At 47.4% G+C, this 19435-nt stretch overlaps 1 long non-coding RNA gene and 1 pseudogene across 1 annotated transcript; both read right to left on the reverse strand.

Moving 5' to 3' along the window:
- On the reverse strand, positions 9712 to 10669 carry Gpr31c (G protein-coupled receptor 31, D17Leh66c region; annotated as a pseudogene).
- On the reverse strand, positions 15299 to 19430 carry Gm36537. The gene is made up of 3 exons (XR_385242.3): positions 19274 to 19430; positions 16453 to 16623; positions 15299 to 15559 (listed from the first exon to the last, which is right to left on the reverse strand). It is a non-coding gene; the product is annotated as a predicted gene, 36537 (long non-coding RNA).
- Positions 19431 to 19435: the final 5 nt, after the last annotated feature.

A 19435-nucleotide genomic window follows, 5' to 3' on the forward strand; every position in this document is an offset into this window, starting at 1 on the left:
GGAATCAGGTATGAAGTACTGTGGTTTCTTGATCTTTGCCCCATTTACAGGCCAATAACTGAGCCTGCCAGTCCTGAAGATGCTAACAAAGTCTCACAACCACTGGGGAAGGGACCACACAGCTTATAAGAGCATGAACGCCGTATGTTCAATGATCCCAAGATTCCTGAGCGGGGCTGTAAGCAAACCCTCCCATAATTAACACTGAAATGAGCATTGCCTATAAAGAAAGACACTGGACAGGTAGCTCACCTGCCCTTGCACAGAGACAAGCCAATACTGTCTGCTCCACAGGTGTCCTTAGAAAGTTAGTCAAGAATCAAAGCAGCTGTGATTGCAGCATGTAAGAGACTTGTCCCCGCCCAACCCCAACAAGTGGCTCTGCGTTCCCAGCAGAAGAGTTCTGCGTGGGTCTGCAAGGCTGGGAATAGAAGGTAGGCTTGTCCTGGACTGTCACTGTTTCTTGTGTTATTTTGTCAAGACACCTGCCCTCCTCAGCTCAGCTGCATCTAAGCAACACCCACCTCCAAGGTATCACAAGTTGCCAACTGCAGACTTGACTCTGCCGATTGCTTTTCTCCAAGCACAACAGGGCACCAACAGCTGCTGAGATCAAGTCTTCTCAGAGTGGCCCACCTCACTCTGGGACTGAAGAGTCACCTGAATTTGAGGATCACGGATTCTAGTAGTTAAGGCCCATGACCTTCCCCACATAATGAATAAATCTCATCTGCAAAGCAGGCCAGACACCACTCAACAGTCATTGCCAGGGTGGCCCAGGGTGAGACTCTTCCAGGTCACATGGTGTAAAAGTCACCTGACCTGGGAGTTCTGTCTGTCCTGTCATAAATGTGGTTCTACCTCTCAAGAAATTGGTGCCTATTAGCAAGGAGAGGGCAGAACAACCACCGAGTGAGTGAAATACAGAGAGGGAGGGGGCAGCCCGCAGGGAGGGGCGGGGAGCAGAGGGAACTGCTGGCATTGGGGCAGAGGAGGAAGCAGAGCACAAACCATGCCTGGTCCTGCCCCTCCAACAGCTGACTCAGCACCTTTATCCTCTTATCGACCTGACCCCCTTTCTTGGCTAGAAACCCATGATCTAAGGTGAAAATAGATGAGCAGACCACAAAGGCACCCAGATGTAGTCCCAGCCACTTGAGAGCCTGAGGCAGGAGGATCACCTGAACCAAAGAGTTTAAGGCCAACCTGAGCAACACAGCAAGACTCGCGATAAAACAGCAAAATGTAGAATTGAAAAACACTCCCATGTGACGTCTGTCCAGTGTGGATGTTTGCCACCCTGCTCCGGCGAGGAATGACGGGTAAGCAGGCACAGAGAGCATCATCAATGTGTTCTTCTCATCCCACTTGAGCTTAGGCAAGAAGCCAGTTCTCACCACAGCACCAGGTTCAGCAGCTTGGGGGAAAGTGCTGTTGGGAGTCCCCGTCTGCCACTGATTTTGGTCCTCCTGTACTCCACCCCAGAGTATGGGACTTGCGACACAATTGGAAACCCTGGCCAGAGGCAGACTGGACTGACCCCACAGGCTGCCACGTCCCATGCCTGTGATTAAAACTAGGGACCTAGAGAGTGGGTCCAGCAGGATTTGCTTCTCGGTCCTGACTTGCCACTGAAAAGGTGAGTGTGCCCTCAGAAGAAAAGAATATTTAACTTCATTCACCCGAGATGAGAACTAGACTCCTCACCCAAACTAAGACATCTGAACTGCTATCGGACTCTGCCGTTGGAATCCAGAAAATCTCTCAAGAATCCCAAAGCCGTAAAGTCCTTGGCACCAGACAGGAGCAGTCTCCGAGTTTGATCTCTTGGGAGCCATGCCATGACAGTAAGGCAGTGGTAGACATGGTGGTGTGTGCTTCTAGAGGACCTTAGGCTTCTGGCCAGCCTGAGCTACGCAGTGAGAGTTTGTCTCGAAGAGAAGAAACCATGGTAAAACACTACAGCCCCCTGCCCCAGCCCTAAATACAAATGGTCCCCAAGCCCTTTTCAAACAGGACATCCTCTGTTTACCATGTGGAACGGGAACAAAGCTAAGTTCACACGGACGAGTCTCCCTGTCTCACAGCTGAGTCTCAACTGTTGTCATTCGTAGGGGTCAGGACAGGCTGCCCAAATTTGGACGCTTGGCTTCTGAGAAACCAGTATCTGGAAGGTGCCTCCCACCCTGCCTGCCCCCCCCACCCCACCTCACCCCACCCCTGATGTAGGGCATGGCTAACTCCACATGCCCTCAACACACATCACACACATACACACAAACACACACACACATATCCTCCACCATTCCAGGGGAGTGTGGGAGAGCTCTTTCTGGAAACATGGCCACCATGCCTTATGCAAGTTGTGTCTGTATGCAGTTGCTAAAGTCTGACACTAGAGGGCAGTAGGTCCACATACTCGACACTTCCCTGCTCAACCCTGATAGGCTTCTCTGGTCTTTTCCTTTGCTAGCTCTCTCAGAAGCCAGACACTGCTATAGACAGGGCCCCCAGGTGAGGCTGCTAGCCAGTGTTTGCTTCTGGTTCCTTCTGCAGCCTGGACAAGCGACTGCTAGTCCTGAGTTCTGAGCAGAACATGGAATCTGTGCTCTGATGGTCCACACTGGCAGAAGCTGAGAATCATAAATGTCACGATAGACCTGCACAGGTGAAAAGCCTTGAGATGACCAGTGTGTGGCAGCATCCTTGGAACCCAAGGTGTTAACTCTAGTTGTTCCTTGGGTGGAAGGGCTTAGATGCACAAATTTTTAATTTCACACTGGAGAGAGCCCTGGCCAGTGGAGCTCTGAGCACCATCTAGGCCTTTCTGCCTGCATCTGAGGGGGGCTGTTGACCCCAGAGGAAGGAGGGCTACAAGGTCATGTAGAGTAGGGACAGGCACTGGGCCATTAGTGACTAAGAAGTCAACCTTCACCCCCAACAAGGTGCTCAGGGACATGCAGCCCTGAGCTAACCCCACCCCCGCCCCCCACCCAGATTCTCTGATCCCTTTAGCCCTTCAGTTTGGCTCTGCAGCACCTCCCTGCCTCACCACAGACAGTTGTATCACTGAAAGAGGTGAATTGCCTTCTGCCAGCTCCTTTGAAAGATGTCCTTTGTAATGCAAAGTGACACTGCAGAAACTGGAACAGAAAGAGATCACCCTTCCCAGTCCTGGGACTCAGTCTGTTCTCAGTCCCCAGTTTTTTTTTTGTTTTTTTTTTTTTCATTTCTAAGCCAACACACTGCCTGAAAGGTGTTAAGCCATGATGGGGCTCTCTGGGAAGTGTGTGGGGCCCAGGATACCTTGCAGGTATTGAAAGCCAGACTGATACAAGGCTTTCTCAGGAACTCTGCAGAAAGGACAGACGGAACCTAGTTCTCTGTACTTGTCCAGAGCCAGACCTGGCAAGGCCGTTCTGGAGCTGGGGGCCTTGAGGGAGTTTAAAGTTTTGGTTCTTGGGAACTTGGCTTTTCTCCCTGAAGACACCTGAGTTATCAGCCCCAAGGCCTCTGTGCTCAGCCGATGGCACCCTTGAGATATCTTGTGTTCCCTCTGTACAGGGATGCTTGGTTAGCCTCTTGCTGATTTCGCTCCACTGTGTGATAGCTTTCAGCTGACACTGCCCCTTTTCTCCCAGGAAATAGTACATAAGAAGCTGTACTTCTTAATAAGCCAGTTTGGCATAAGACACAGGTTATGCAAGACTTCCCAATCCCAAACTTATCCAACTTCTTATCTTCTAATGTCCTGGTCCTTACACTTGGGACCCTGTCACTGAAGAGAGACCTGCTGGTCCAGGTCCTACAGAGACTGATAAAGAAAATAATCCCCAAAGTCATGTGTGAGATGTGAAATTATTGTATCTCTGAGGAAGGCTACGAGGATATATTTACTGACAGTGGGGAACAGGCAGTGGTGACTGACTTGGGCGAGAGGCACCTCCCCTCTCACAATGCTTGAACCGCCGTCCCTAGTCTATGATCCCTTAGTCTATGTACTAAGCACTTAGTACTAGGTAGTCTTAGTACTACTCATCCTACACCCTTAGATTAAGTCTCCATTATTCTGCTAAGGGAGGTAGATCAATCTCGGGACGGCAGACAGTCACACTGGCTCCCATGTGTCATTCCCGGGCACTTTTGCTCTCATCTGGGTGTTTCTGCTTGGTGACACCTCTGGCAGTTGGAGAATGGGGTCCAGGACATCCCTCAGTGAGCTAACCTATTACCAAAGTGACTGTGGACGAACCCTGATGGATATCATGGATTTCACACATGAGGGCTACAGAATCACCTCTAAAAATATAATGGATGAAGAGTTTGTGGTGTTGGAAATCATATTCAGAGCCTAGCACACCCTAGGGCAGCGCTCTTTGATTGAGCCACACTCCAGCCTCTTGTTCGCTTTCAAGCACATTGTAACACACTCTCCAAGGCAAAACAGAGTTGGTGGCTGCCCTTCGCTTGCAGTCCACAGCACAGACACTTGAGGACATGTTGCTGTGGACCTCCAAGCCTCTTCAGTGCCTCTCAAAGGCTCACACAAAGAAACGGGACTTCAAAATATCCAGGGAGGGTATTTTTTCTACAGATTGAAACTAACTGAAAAGAAATCAAACTTGTAATGGTCATGCCCACTAGCACCACACTAGACCCTTGGGTAGAGATGGTTGGACTCCTTCCTTCCGCATTCCCTGACCAGAGTCAGGTCCTGAATGAGAAAGGAGACCGTGAGCACAGGGGACAGCAAGGCTCCCGTGTGGATCCTAGCTGGCTTGCTAGAATTCACTATCATGCATGCCCTAATACTTGTCTTTAAAAGCCTATGAGTCCTAGCAGGACCCTGGAGGACAGTTTCATTTCTACTCATAGAGTGGAGTAGGACTCAAGTCACAGATCTGTCCTAGAGGGGAACATAAATGTCACCCTGCGGAAACTTGAAATACAGATAGTGGTTGTTAATGGAGCACTTTGCCTCATTGTCATGCAGCCCCCAATGCTGTGAGAAAGGAGGGCACAGGAGGAAGACACCCATTAACAAAGCACCCCCAAGAGTTCCATGAGATCTCTGCCTGCTCTAGTTTCACTTCTGAAGCTGTGGGAAACACTGACAAAAAGCAAGTTAGGTAGGAAAGATTTGATTGGCTGACAAGTCCGGGCTCTGGTCCAGGGTTGTGGGGAAATCAAGGTAGTAATTTGAAGCTTGGCATGCCCAGTCAAGAGTAAAGTGAGAACAAATACATGGATTTCACTTCCTTGCTAGCTCTCAGCTAGCTTTCATCATACTTATACCATTCAGAGCCTCCTACCTAGGGAATGGTGGTGCCCACAATGGGCTGGGACTACCTATGTCAACAAGCATCCAAGATAATCCCCACAGGCATGTCCTTAGGCCAGTATGATCCAGATAATTTTTCATTAAGGTTCTCTTCCTAGTTATTTCTAACTTATGTCAAGTTGAAACTTAAAACTAACCAGCACAATGCCCTTATACTCAAGGCTCATAGATGTTCCCAGGATCCTCCAACCATAAGAAAACACACTTTCAAGATGCCACCTCTGGAACTGAGAGCAGCCCTCACCAACCCTGTTCTGCCAGTGTCTTAACCTGGTTGTTTGCTTTCTTCCCAGCACTGTGAGCCCCCACGCTTTGCCTCCTCAGCCATGGGTGTTTTGCTCTATCAGCCCCGATTGACTAAAACAATGGGAAGAGAATGTAAGTAAAGGATAACTACAGTGTTCCCCACTGGCATTGCCAAGGGCTGGCTTTGAGAGCTTTGTCCATGTTTTCATAAGAAGCATTTTCAGATTCCCAGGAAGAAATTCTGCCTTCTGTCTTCTACAACTACCCTATAATGGGCTGGTGAGGTTGTGAAGATTTGGAATCCCCGTACAGCAAGTGCTGGTAGTGTCAAAGTGATGTGGCCCCTGGGGAAACAGAGTCCCCAGAACATTAAAAAGAGAATTACCATGCGACACAGAAACTCCACTCCCTCCCTGTAAGCAGACCCTACAGGGACATCTGCACACGTGCTCATACCAAATCATTCACAACAGCCAAAAGGCATGAGCAACCCAAGAACCGATCAGTAGATGCAGGAACGGATACGATTTATTTTTCCTGTTTTTATTTTTATTGAAAAGAAAGAAAGGTGATGCATGCCACCTCACCGGTAAGCTCTGAGGATACCATGCTTCGTAGAATGCATCCTTTGTGGAACACACACTGTAGTTCTCTACTCATAAGAAGCATCTAGAGAGCTGGATCCAGACACAGAGAGGAGAGTGTGGCTCAAAGTAAGGAGGGCTGACCACATGTGCTTGTGGAGGAAAAGGCTCTGGGGATGGACGGTGGTAATGCTTCACAGCATAGTGACTGAGCCTCTGAACCGACGCAGTCACGGTGAAATGGCACATAATGTCATGAATGGCATATGACGTCATGAACTTTAACAGATGAAAACCTCTGGGGGTGTTAACATGAGTCCCTCGTCTTCATCCAAACTCTACCAGCCCTATGTTTTGGTCCACTATTCTGCTGTGCCCTGCTCATCATCATTTGGCTTTGAAATGACTCAAAACTTCTCAGAACCCTCAGCCTAGGGGATAGTGCCGCCCACAATGGGCTGGATCTTCCACATCAAGACAGTCCCCACAGATAAGCTGTAGACCAGTGTTAGTTAGATTACTGGCAAAAATACCATGTGCACATAGAAGGAATCTTTCAGCAAACAGCACCACTAGCTTTCATTTCTATCAGCGTCTTCCTAAAGCCTCTCCAAGAGATCGTCTTAAGTTTGCCTCTGGAGTCAGACTTTCACAACACATCTAAAAACAAACAAACCCCAACCTGCTACATAATTGAGTTCAATTGTTAGCTTAGGTTAATATGCTCCCTTTTCCATTCATTTATGAAGTGGTCTCTGTGAATTGGGCTGTTAGCAAATCACTAGAGGTGAAGAGTGAGCCAGATGTTTTGGCTGTGAGGGAACAGCGTGGGTAAGGACACAGTGGATGTGGGTATCAGGTGAGTCCCTGCTGTGTCCAACTACTGTTGGGGATGTTGTCCAGGTGAGTTTCCACAAAGGGAATGTCTCTGACTGAGGAGGCCAGAGGCTGGCAGGAGCTGGGAATATTCACAAAAGATGTCAGGACCAGGGGAATCTGACAGAGGTGTAATATCAACAAAACCCATAACAGCTATGGTGCCATCTTTGCCAGAAAGTTGAAAATCTAGTAGCCTGGAGAGATGCTAGCTGAAAAAGAGACTGTGGTCCTGTCAGTGCAACCCAAAGAAGCTGGGGCCCTGAGATCTGTGGTTTACGAGTGTCCCCCATTTCCTTTTGTGTCAGTGCCTCCCTCTGACAGTTTAGAGGGAGGTTAAGTCTTCTACACAAATGCAGCTGTGACCCAGGAGAATGCCTTAGGGACAGCTTTCTCCACCCTGGGCAAGAAAAATCCTTTTTCCCAATGTGAGAGATGAAGCCAGGCATGCTCATTGTAAAGTGTGGGCAAAGGGAACGGAAAGCCTTTAGTTTAAATGAACCTTACAAGTTTCCCATCACTGAGCATCAACTGTATGCTCAACTGGTTGGAGACATGCTGGTGAAAAACAATGTTTCCAAGGCCCACAGACTGATGGGAAAATCAGCAAGGCAAACAGAAATAATTTAATAATTAATGTCTACTGAATGGTTGTGACAGGACAAGCTCTCCATGTTTAATACCTGCAAGGATTTCTTATAGATATTTTCCCCTCATCTTGGAGGTGGGGACAGACGAAATCAGTTATGCATCTTGTCTCAGGGCACAGAGCTAAGGGATAGAGCAAGATGCTATCGCCATGATCTCCCTGGCTATGCATGAATAGATTTAAGGTAAGGGACTTTGTCAATACTGTGTCATTCCCCATCTTGTCCAGCTAAGCATGTCCGTGCTAAGGCACCAGTGTTTCCTCCTCTGTGCCTGCTGTGGGGGCAGAAAATAAGACCCTGAGGGCAGGGATGTTGTTTGAGGATGTCTCCCAAACCACTGAGCTTATTGATGTGTCATTTGGCAGGGACAGAAATTGGCAGAGATGAGGCAGTACTGCTGGAGTGAAAGAGAGGAGTCCAAGGCAAGAAACTGGAGGATGGGTAGGGAAAGCTTGGATCCTGGGCCTCCCTACGCCTGCCCAGAAAAGCTTTACAAGGAGTGGCAATGGTCTGTTTTACAGCTCCATAAGAGAAGAGTCTGTCCAGATAATGGCATGATGTTCAGTCTGGTGTAAGTGCAGTAGCAGACTTAAAGGCCCAAGAGTAGGAGAGATCTGAGACTCATGTGATCAATAACAACACAACATAGGGAATGTTTATGCTAAATAGAAGGCTTTCAAAGCATCATTTAAACTGCTGATGCCTGAGGGTGGGGAGAGAAGACTGGAGCCAATTTCCCTCAGTTGAAAGGGAAGAAAGAGGGCACAGCACAGAATGCTTCCACCCAGCAGATTTTTAGTCACACCCTGGTCAGGCTGCAGTTCTGTCTCAGGCCAGAGACAGTCTGCTCTCTTAGAAGGAAATAAATCCTGAAAACCAATATACTGCTGTAGAGTCTCTGTTCCCTGGGGACTCTATGGGACTTTTCTACCTTTCTGCATAATGTCACAGGTGGGGTCCTGACAAGGAATCTACCAAGCAGGCAAGGAACACTGTAAGCAGACATGGTGATGCCATTGCAGTCAGCTTTGGCATCAAACAGGGAACACTGTAGGATGCCTGTGTGAAGAGCCAGGGCTATTGTAAGAGCATTTAGGACGGCAGTAGGCGCCCCCACAAGCATTGTGGAGATTTCTCTGCTGTAACTGCCTTTCTAGATGTGAGCATACAAACAGAGATAGAGAAGTGATGAGATTGCCTTTCCCTCTGCTCAACAGATGCCCTTGGCCTGTGTGCTCTAGGACTGAGGAGACAAGAGCAGCCCCAGCTCCCATGACATGATCTGCCAGCCCTTAGGTTCCCTGGCTTGCCTCAAGCACCTCAATTCAATTCCAGGTACCTTTCCCCAGGACGAAGATTAAAGTTAAGGCATCTCTTCCAAAGCAGGGGAGGGAGAGTAAAAATTAGTCAGACATTCAAAGCAAAGCAAAAACTTCTAGATCAGTTTTGAGGCAATTAGCAGACATTTCTTAAAGTGAGGGAGGTAGCTCACTGAACTTTCTGAGACACTCTGTACAGCCTATACAAAGGAGAAATTTATATAAAAAAAGAGAATGTGACCTCTTCAAAGCCTGGGGGTTGCTGACTTCCCTTGTTCTGAGCTCCGTGGAGGGCAAGAAGACAGTGGTTTGCACACTGGGGAATGGAAGCATGGAAAGCGAGCGTGACCGGGAAGACCAGATGGTGCTGGAGCAGCATCAACACTCTCCTCTGCTGATGCAGCCAGTGAGTTCTTCCTGTGTTGAAGTGCAAAGATGCTCAACGCAACATGGCAACTCCATCAGGATGGCCGCTGTGCAATGGAGGAAGGCTCTGTCCTGGTGATTCAAATCAGCCACGGGGCACTGTAAATATCAGGGGGAAATCCAAGTGAGCCCAGCTTGTCACCATGGTGACGTACTGTGTCTGGATTCGTGCAGTGCAGTTTCTTTCTCCTTATCCTGAGACTACTGGGTTGTTACTTAGATCCAAAGTGGTTCCCAAACAAAAGGTGAACTGAGGATTCCAATAGTCATCAGGAATAGGAGTCCCTGAGGTTGTCGCTAGGTGACTCTGCTGCCTTCCTCCTGCCTCGAAGGCTTTTGAGCACCTTCCGGTATGAATGGGTGAAGGCTGGATTGGAGAAGCAGTAAATGGCTGGGCTCAATGTATTGTGCAGGCAGGTGAGGCTGCCAGCGATGTCAGAGGCCCGCACTATGGCTTGCTGGACACTGCAGCTCTTAAATTCCTGAAAGATGTGCACCAGAACCCTGGTCAGGACACTAGGCAGGAAGCACAGTCCAAACAGTAGCAGCACTATGGCAACCAGCACCCTGGCCCTCCGGATCCTGGGCTGTTTGTCAGACTCTCAGAGTCTCTTCTGGAGGGTCCTGATGAGCCCACTGTTGCAGAAGGAGATGAGGCCAAAGGGAAGCAGGACCTGAAGGAAGAAGAGTACCTCTTGGCAGGTGGCAATGGCCTTGGCCCCTCCTGTGGGGTAGAAGCTGGGGCATTCCGTGGAATTCTGGGTAGTCCTGCAAGTGAGAAGGTTTTGGGGAGTGAGAACAACCATCAGAAGCCAGATGAGGCTGGAGATGCCCCAAGCTGCCCTCAGAGACAGCAAGTTAACTCTGAGCCGAGGATGGACCACACGCAGATACCGGTCTAAAGCCACTGTCGTCAGGAAGGCTACTCCCACACCATGGCTGAATGCCAGCAAGAAGAGCAGGACTTGGCAGGGCATGTGTCCAAGTTTCCAGGTCTTGCCCTTCAGATAGAAGGCAGCAAAGAATGGCAGACTGGTGGCCAATAGCAGGTCAGCCACCACAAGGTTGAACAGGTAGAAAGCATAAGGCTTCCATACTTACCGTCTCAAAGAAGGTCCAGAGGGCCACAGCATTGCCCATAAGGCCCAGCACACACTCCAGTGTCAGCATGGTGCCCACGGCTGTCTCCACCACAGTGCTGGCAGCTGAGCAGTTGGTGCGCTCCATGGGCCTGAGCCTCACTGAGCTAAAGCAATGCGAGGAGAGAGAGAGGCCAGGAGGCCTCACTGTGCTACTTCCTCTGAGAAAAAAGGAAAACTCCTCCTTCCTGTCACAAAGCACACAAGTTCTGCATGTATTCAGTGAGAACATAATACTGAAACAGTGCCAGAATCTGAACCAAGTAGCCAGCAGAATTTGTTTGGGGAAAGAGGATGAATGGACACAGGGGAAGGCCCCCAAGTTTTGCTGTTTCATTTGTCCCTGAGAAAGAGGAAACTGTGTTTGACTTTGTATCAGGGGCTTCAAAGCCAGGGCCCTAGTGTTCCAGGAAGGCTTAGTGGGCAGAGCCATGTCCCAGCTGCTGAAGAAGGAACTGAAAACAGTTCATGACATGACGATATCTGCACCTTTAGACACTTCAAACAGTGACTGGATTGAAACAGGCAGGCTGTTCTGTGGTGTGAACCGTTCTGTGGTGTGAACCGGTCTTAGATGGTTCTGCAGTCTGACTGTTTCATGGGGAACGTTTACAATTCCCTCCCTCAAATGATGACATTTGGTAAGATTCTTAAGTGTGGCTAGATTTTACACATTAGGTCAAAGCTGATTTTCATATTCACTTGAAAGAGTATTTCAGATTTCTTGGCTACTTAAAGTTGAACTTTTCATTTATTCTATCCAGTCAAAAGTGTGTGTGTGTGTGTGTGTGTGTGTGTGTGTGTGTATGTGTGTGCGCACAAGAGAATGTTTCCTGCTGAGACTCTTCCCTGATACTCACACTATCTACATAGGACCTGGAACACTGGGTTTTGAGCCCTGCAAGCAAGAGTTTCCAGATGGGAACTACATTTTATCAGTGAATTCTTCATTTTAATTTAATTCCTTTTAATCATGCAAAGGCTGAAGCCAATATAATTTAAGTCTTCTGTCTGGGTCCAGGGAGAAAGATCCTCTGATGCTCAGAAGGAGGGAAGTGAGGGACTAACATTTACAGAGGAAGGAGCTGGACCTTAAGACTTTGGTCTTGACCATCTGTCTTAGGTTGGTGCATTGTCTATGCCTGCACCTTTCTGGAATTGTCAGCTGCAGCCAGGGCTGTTTACAAGACACGTCCTGCAATGTGCTACCCAGAGCCCACTGTGCCCCTGCTCCCAATGTGCACTTTCTTGTGGGCAGACCCTGCCTTGGCCGCCAACACTTGAGCTACTACTGTCCTGCCTGCAGATGTGTCAGCCTTCAGCAGCAGCTCTTGTTCCATGTGCTAGGGACCCTCTGGAGTGCAGTTTTGAGTTCACATTTCTCAATGTCTCAGTTGTAGAAATATTTAATCCTGACCTGGGGTTTCTACCTCTCCTTAGACAACTTACTTCTAGGGTAAAACACACACACACACACACACACACATATACACACACACATACACACACACACATACACACACACACACACACACACACACACACACACACACACACAGAGAGCCTTTATATTTACAATAAGCCTTAAATAGTACAAAAGCTTGGCAGCTGTCTATGTTCTATGCTATTAGAATGTACTTTCCTACCAATAACCCCAAGTTACTAGTTACTATGTTTCATCTGTGCTGCTCTTAATCTAATTGGACAGCCCTCAGGGCCACGTTCTCTTGAGTCCTAAACCATGGTGGCTTCTTCTTCCTTCTCCCTTGTGGTCCCTTTCCAATCCCCATGTCTGGGAAACCTAAACTCCACCTCTGTCTCTTCTGCCCAACTATTGACTTTATTTACCAATCAGACATATCTTGGGGCCAAGGTGTATGTGAGGACTCTCTCATCTCTGGGACAACCAGGTCATGGGGGCCCACACTTAGCATTACAATAGATAGCAAAAGACCAAACCTTAATATGTCTCCTGCATTCACCATCTGTTTCAACAACTGCAGAGCCAGTGTGTCTGAGAGGGCAATCACCACCATCCCTGGTATCATTCTTAGCACCTCTGTCATTAGGGAGACATTCTTCCATTCCAGCTAGCTAGAACTAAGCTGTATGACTCAGAGTACCATAAAAACCTTTAGTCTCTATCCAGAACTATAAGGTAGGCTCAGAAAATCTCTGCTAACTGTACATGATACTACTCAAGAGGAAGAGCCAAGAGGATGGGGATTCAAAGTCAGCTTGTGCTATCTAGTGAGTCTGAGGCCAACCTGAGCTAGGTGAGTCCATTTCAACAAAATAAAAAAGAAAATGAGAAAGAAGAGGAATGGAGGAGAGGATGAGGAGGGAAGGCAGGAGGAGGTAGAAGAAGAGAAAAAAAAGACAAGTTGACAGTCCAGGGACTTCAAACCTCATAGTTTCTCCCAACAGCTCTGTGGGTCGGAAGCGTAACTCGAGGGTCACATACTGGAGTCCAGCGGTCAGCAGGGCCACATGCTTCGGCGGGGGGGGGGGGATCTCAGGGGCAAATCTTTCCTTTGCCCGCTGTTGGAGGCACCTCTGTTCCTTGCACTGTGACTGCTTCCCACTGTTGACCATTAGTACTCATTGGTGCTCCCAGGGGTCCATCTGCCCCCTGATTCAAGCACACTAGTGACTTTGTTGTCTTTAATCTATGCCTCCTCCATCATAAGATCCATGACCTACCCACACAGAAAGTCCTCTTTTTGAGGTGCATCTCTGGAGACCACTATTCTTCCCACCACAAATGCTACTTACAGAATATATAAAAACAAGGGCCAAGCATGGTGGCCTGTGGAACATTTGGGAGGTTAAGGGGGGAGAATGGCCAATATGTTTCAGTTGTGGGGTGAATTTCAGACCAGCCTAGGGTACAGTGTCTAAATAAATTAATGCAAACTAAGCAAGCAAAGAAGCCAACAACCAGTATCTGATGCCTTCTCCCCAGGCAGGCTGCTGCGTTCTGCCCTGAAAGGCTGTGCATCCTACCTTCCTCTTTCAGTTATTTATATGCTCTGTCCAGAATCTTCTTTCAAAATCCACTGGCTTTATGATGACAAAATTGCAACCGACCCCATTGCTTCCTCTATCAAGTCTAAGATCAAGGGTCTAAATATAACAGGAATGGCTTCTAAGGACACTGTTTTGTGTGGTCTGGAGAACAATCTATAATAGCTGTGTTTTTGGATGAGTGAGTTTATTAAGTGTATAGTTGGCAGGAGTGAAATAATAGATAGTGAGGAGCAGACAGAGAAAAGATCATCACCATCATCACCACCACCACCACCATCATCACCATCATCACCACCACCATCATCACCATCATCACCATCATCACCACCATCATCATCACCATCATCACCATTGCCTGGGCAACCTAATTGAAAGAGCAAGCAAAAACTAACATCATCAAATCGGGTCTCAAGACACGCAGCAGAAACCAACCCAGGAAGCTGAGGGAGTCAGAAGTTTCTGGTGGACTTTCACTCTGTGTTTGAGCTGCCCGCAGCTGAACTTCTGCCTTTCCCACTGTAGACATTTTATATCCTGGGATAAGCAATAGTAACGCCTTTTGGAAGAGGTTACCCTCATAGTGCCTTCGGGAACTTGGTGCTTTTACTCTTGGGGCTGTTTTGTTGTTCTTTTCCCATCTTGTCTCAGAGTTTTGGGAGCCATCTCATCCCCAGACAAGAGGTTTTGGGGACCTTTTTGAGACAAACATGCTTGGGTCTGGAATGGGAGTAGAGTCTGCAACCTCAATCCCAGAGTCTGCTTTCAACAAGATTAATCACGTGCCATCAAATCAAATTATCATCACAGGACAATTTACCAATAAAGTATGCATTATGCTGAGACCCTACAGTTTAGTCTTATCTCTAGATTCCAGAACTTCTTTTCCTCAAGGGTGGTCTCCTGGGACAGCAGTTGATCACCCCTCCTGGCCTTTTGGCCTCTCTGTAAGACCTCCCCTCTCTGATATTGCAGATACTTTCACCTAGAGCCCTACGTGCTGACTCATGCTACTATGTATGAGCGTCTAGGCCCAGGCTCAGTTCATTCCAGACTCTGCCCAACTTACTTCCTCTGAGGCCAAGACTCAGTCACCTGAGACTTCTCTCTCGTCATGAGCTAAGCCAGTGACCGGTTTCTGTTTCAAGGGTTTTTAAAGATGAGAAAAGCAGAACAAAAGCTCACGACATTGAGTTATTTCCATCCCAGTGACTCATGGGATCATAATTTTGTGGGGTCCAGGACCACGGTGTCAGAAATCTTGTCTTCATGTCTGTTTCTCAGACAAAATAGGACCAGAGTTCCCCTGCAGTTAGCTCGTATTCAGCCCTCCCTCTGAGAAGATAGTACTCTGTGTCTGCTGCTTTGCATCAAGGAAGGAGACCAAGTCGATTGCAAAGTGTTTGGGGTTCTCATTGCCCTTCATGCATGGGGTTCCCTTAGCTGCATCCTGGACTTTAGCACACGCAGCTCTGCCCTGGCTCCTGGTTGACCCCCCCTGCCCCCTTCTAGACAATCACGGTGCTGGTTGGAAGGGTTCTGCCCAGTGGGCACCTTTATTTTACACTGCTCATGTGCCTACAGGGATGGAGAAAGCACACTGGGATTAGAAGTATACTTCTAATTTCCAGGCTTGATTAAATGGGCTATTTGTTAAATAACAAAGTACTTTTTGAACAATAGAAGAAGCCTGGCAAAGTTAAAATGAGCGCCAATCCCTTAGGGATGGAAACCAAGGAATTTGTCTCCAGAGGAGCAGGAAGGGGGCATGCTTCCTGGGTCTGAGACGTCACTCTGTTGTCAGGATCACGAGCTGTCACCTTGGTGGTTAGAGTTTCACCAGGAAACTGTACACAGCTGTCACCATCTGGTGTCAGGAGCCTTTGTGGATTTTCTCTCAGTGACCTCCCAGCATTGAGGCCAGAAGTCAAGGTTGGTTTGAAGTAGCTCTCTGGGTCATATAGGAAAGAAATAGCTCATGGTTGGGTCTACGTGAGTCTGTGTCTCCTCTCCTTTTAGTACCCAACCCAGTTCCCAAGTCACTTGGATCCTCTTGCAAAAAACCCAAACACATGTGGAGAGTAATTCTTCGTGCCAGCGGCTCTGGACATTTCTCTGCTCAGAGAACAGTCACTGTGGAAAATACCGTGTCCTCCACGCTGCTCAGCAGCTAGGTGTTTATTAGACAAGGAACTTATGGGGTGCTGCTAACTGTCAGCTCCTCTAGGTCAGTGGTTCTCGACCTCCCTAACGCTGCAACCCTTTAGTAATACAGTTCCCCATGTGTGTGACCTGCCCCCTCCAACATAAAAATATTTTCATCACTACCTCATAGCTGTAATTTTGCTACTGTTCTGAATCATAATGTAAATATCTGGTATGCAGTATACTTGATATTTGACCCCCAAAGAGGTTGGGACCCACAGGTTGAGAACCACAGCTCTAGGCTGTCTCACCACTGAGTTTAATGAAAAGGCTGCAACCCTTACACAGTGTAAAAGGGAGCCTGTGTTTAAAGCGTTCATGGTCTGTGGTATTCACACTCAACCAGAAAATTCCAAAGAAATAGGGAGTTTTGTGTGAATTGAAATGTCCCCCACCAGCCTCACATTCACAGTGGTAGGAGGGGCCTCCATGGTGGTGGATGGTTAGAGCCAGTGGTAGCCAGATTTTTTTTTGCCTGGGTGGTTATCAGAGAATCTGCTCTAAAGGAGACATGAGAAACCCCAGCAGTAGAGTCCACAAGTGAAAACTCCAGGCATATGTCATGCTGTCGTGCCCTTCAATCTCAGAGTGCCTGCTTCCTGCCAACAAATGTCAGAAAAAGAAAATGGAGCCACTGACCTGTTTGGGAACCCTTTGGGTGGGTTTGTGCTTCTTGGGCTAACAGGCTTCCTCTTGATTGGTTCTTATTCTTCACCTCATTTGCATATATGTACCCAGTAACCAGAGTATGCAGGGGTCTGTGTAACAAGGTGCTTGGCTTCTTTATTGTCAAACTCGATGGATGGCTCCCTGGAGAGGGAAAATGGATGGCTCACTCCTGCCTCAGCCTCTCGGACCTCTTTTCTTGTGTCACTCTCTTTAATGGCATGCCTGTTGTGGTGGCTATTCTTCGTTGTCTACTTGACTATTTTTTTTTTTTTGTAACTAAATCGTTTGAAATGGGAAGAGCCACTTCTAATCCTGAGCTTTGAGGTGTGAATATCCACCTTTAATCTGGGCCACAGATTCTCCTGGCAGCCCATATAAAGGACATGGAAAAGGAAGCTTTGCCGCTTTGCCTTCTCGTCCTCTCTCTTGCTAGCAAGTTCATCCCTTCACTGACAGGAGAGCCTACTTCAGGATTCCAGTGTACACTAAAGACCAGATGAGACATCCAGCCTCATGGACTGAACAACTACTGGATTCTTGAGACTTCCATTGGTAGACAGCCATTGTCAAACTAGCTGGAACACAAGCAATTCTGATAAATTCCATTCATGTGTGTGTGTGTGTGTGCGTGTGTGTGTGTGTGCGTGCATTCTTTCTGTAGGAATTCTATAAGAACATATATGTATGTGTGTTTATGTGTGTATACCTGTATATGTTTTTGTGTATGTGTGTGTATATATTTGTGTATGTGAGTGTATGTGTTTGTATGTGTATGTGTCATATGTGTGTATGTATTTGCATATGTGTATATGCATGTACATGTATGTGTGTTTGTGTGTGTATGTATATGTATGTATGTGTGTATGTATATGTATGCCTGTATGTGTATGTCTGTATGTGTGTATATATGTATGTGTATGTGTGTATATATGTATGTGTGCATGTATGTGAGTGTATGTGTGTTTGTGTGTGTATGTATATGTGTATGTGTGTGCCTGTCTCTCTGTATATATGTATGTATATATGTATACTCTTTCTATAAGTACTTCTCCCCTAGAGAACCCTGACTAGTTCACCTTCTGAAGGCTTATTCAGAGGACTGCTCTCTGGATGTCGTGAGAGCTGTGACACTCACTGACAGCCTTTGGTTGGAATCCTTTTGCTACCACTAGTTGAAAGATTCTACCGTCCTCAGCTGGCTGCTCCCACATGGTGACCTTCTATTCTCCCACTTGAAGTATTATTGCCATCTGAATAAGCCCCCTCCATTTCTTCAATCCTGTCTGTCCAACCACTTCATTCTTAGAGTGGGCAAAGTCAACAGAATTCAGGAGGATTGGCTGTCTCAGCACCACAGAGGAGACTGGGGAACAGACAAATACGTTTATCTTTGTGTATTTACCATCACACCGTGTTGCTTATTAAAAATGTTTGGACCTCTGGGTCTGGGTCTTACTTGGGGGCTTGTGTTCTCTCTTAGCCGTGGATTTCAGTTTTTGCTTTAACTACTCTACAATGGACTGTCATTGCCCATGGTTATCTGCGCTACAGAGGAGTTGGAGTGTGAGAGACTGTACCTTAGCATAGATCTCACAAACACACAGTTAAGGATTCACACCTTAGCATAGATCTCACAAACACACAGTAAAGGATTCACACTCAAACATAAGGCAAGGGGCTTGACTACTAGGAGGGAAAATCCCAAATCGCTTTGCCAGTCTCTGGGGATCACATGTAGAAACCTTTCTGTCTTTAGGACCTTCTTAGAAAGTCCACTGCCTTGTTAACAGGCAGCGCAGGAGTCGATTTCTGCTCTCAGAAGGTGAACATGTGGTGTGCTGTCACCTCCCGTGTGGTGTGCTGTCACCTCCCGTGTGGTGTGCTGTCACCTCCCCTATGGACGTAAGAGCATGAGCAGCCAAGTCTGGAGTGCAGCGAAGGCATTCACTGTGTCCTTTACTCAACACATCATTGTTTTCTGCTGACCCCATGCCGCAGACCATCCAACACCAATGTCCCAAGCAGGTTCAAGCTGACTGACACCTGCACAGGTTCCCATAGATGTTTGCCCATCAGAAAATGGAGAGGAAGCAATGAAGTTCAGCTCTTCCTATATCCCTGCTTCTGGACACTCTCCACCCAGCCTCTTTGGGCTTCAGAAATTCCACTCTATCCAGCTCTGGGGACAATCACATGGAGCCTTACTAGGGATCCCTTTCCAGGAAGGAGCATCTCTGACCACAGCCAGGTGGTGGATGTCTTATCGTTCAATGGATACAATCAAAGCCCTGGGCACCTGGCTTCTCCTAGCTAACAAGGACTGGTCCAAGTCCTTGGGAGAAAAAAAAAAAAGAATGAGAAGCAATTCAAGGCCTCCCAGAAGTAGCACTGTCAATTCCAACACAGCTAGAACCCTCTATGTCCCCAGGATCCCCAGGTAGGTAATGACACGCTCTTATGAAAAATGTCCCCCCTGTTTGCCTTTAAATATTTAACCACTCCAAATACTTTGCTGGGGGCAAGAAGTGATGGCCGGGGCTTTCAGCTTTACACTGACTCTCTGTTTCTCATCCTTGCCCATGATCACAAAAACCAGATGGACAAGTTAGTGGGAAGAGCATTTTTGTGGAATCACAAAATCTTGCCTCGAATCTCCTGTTTAAGCCCATAGAGATTATATTCTCCTTGTGAACATCTATGAGTAGTTTGATTTCATCTTAAAGAAATTTCACAGTTTTTTTTTCAAGAATGCGTGCTGAGAAAATTGGGTTTTTATCCTGTTGCAACTTACTCTGTTGTCAATTGAGCAGAGAGTCCGGCTCTCTCCAGTCCTCTATATGGGTTGACATGAGCTTACTCTAGCTGAATCATGAGTATGTTGGTAATTATAAAATCTTATAACTGTATGTAAAACCCCAAGACTGCATGAGATGGCATGGCCCTTTAAGACAGA

The sequence above is a fragment of the Mus musculus genome, chromosome 17 (assembly GCF_000001635.26).
Source record: "Mus musculus strain C57BL/6J chromosome 17, GRCm38.p6 C57BL/6J".
NCBI classification, from domain to species: Eukaryota; Metazoa; Chordata; class Mammalia; order Rodentia; family Muridae; genus Mus; species Mus musculus.